This window comes from Paramisgurnus dabryanus, unplaced genomic scaffold (assembly GCF_030506205.2).
Source record: "Paramisgurnus dabryanus unplaced genomic scaffold, PD_genome_1.1 h2tg000297c_1_20421__unordered_in_group8, whole genome shotgun sequence".
NCBI lineage: Eukaryota > Metazoa > Chordata > Actinopteri > Cypriniformes > Cobitidae > Paramisgurnus > Paramisgurnus dabryanus.
The window spans coordinates 19,450-20,421 of NW_027394181.1; the positions used below are offsets into that span (position 1 = coordinate 19,450).

The following is a 972-nucleotide window of genomic DNA, read 5'->3' on the forward strand; positions in this document are numbered from 1 at the left end:
CTCCTATGTTGGCTTATTTTTTTGTTATTTCCGTTACTATATATATTTTTTTCTTTGTTTTTTCTGATTTGAGGTTATGAAAATGTTTTAATTTGTAATAAAGGTTTTTTGAAAATTCTAAATTCTCTCTCTCTCTCTCTCTCTCTCTCTCTCTCATGAGCGTGGATCAGATCCTGCATTAAAACATGAACTTCTGATTTGCTAGCTCAACGTTCTACCTCTGGGTTATACAATGAGAACGTATAGAGTTAAATGCCCGCTAGCCTCCACCCCAAAAGCCAGCGCCTTCGCCGGCTCCCCCTTTGGCTGCGTCTATTCCGGTATCGCTTCTCGGCCTTTTGGCTAAGATCAAGTGTAGTATCTGTTCTTATCAGTTTAATGTCTGATACGTCTCCTATCCGGGGACTATATGTTAAATGGATTTTTGACCTTCGGAAATGGAAGCGGAGCTTGCTCCTTCCACTCCATGCATCAACATGGTATTGCAGTGTTTCCATGAATGGTGCGCTCCCCATCTCGGGGATAAATAAGTCAAGTATAAAAAAAAGAATTTGCTTCTTTTGTGCGTGAATGACGGTGTTTTTTCTAATCCGTGTGTTTTAAAATTGCTGTGATTTCGTTGGCTTTATTGGTTTAACGAAAAGCTTGCGTGGAAATGAACACGCTGATAAAGAAATGTTTTTGTAATGTATTTAATTAATTTCTTTACAAGTTTGCGGAGGTGATACGAGGACGAATTAAACATCCTCGACACAGCTGAAGGCGCAACAAAAGCGAACGAGACCGATTGGAATGTTAAAAACACCTGAAAACTTTTTTCACTACCCTTCATACTACAGCTGTCGAAAAACCACAGCAACGTCGACAGACCTGGAAGCATAGCTGTACTTGTTTAACTCACAACGACAACGGGTAAGTCATTGAGCCCTGTGTTTTTATTTATCCACGTTCTAAAATTGCTATGCTTTCGTT

General features: G+C 39.6%; 1 non-coding gene across 1 annotated transcript; it reads left to right on the top strand.

Moving 5' to 3' along the window:
* Window positions 1-322: 322 nt before the first annotated feature.
* LOC135765978 (U2 spliceosomal RNA) lies at window positions 323-513 on the top strand. Its single transcript, XR_010541225.1, has one exon. It is a non-coding gene; the product is annotated as a U2 spliceosomal RNA (small nuclear RNA).
* Window positions 514-972: the final 459 nt, after the last annotated feature.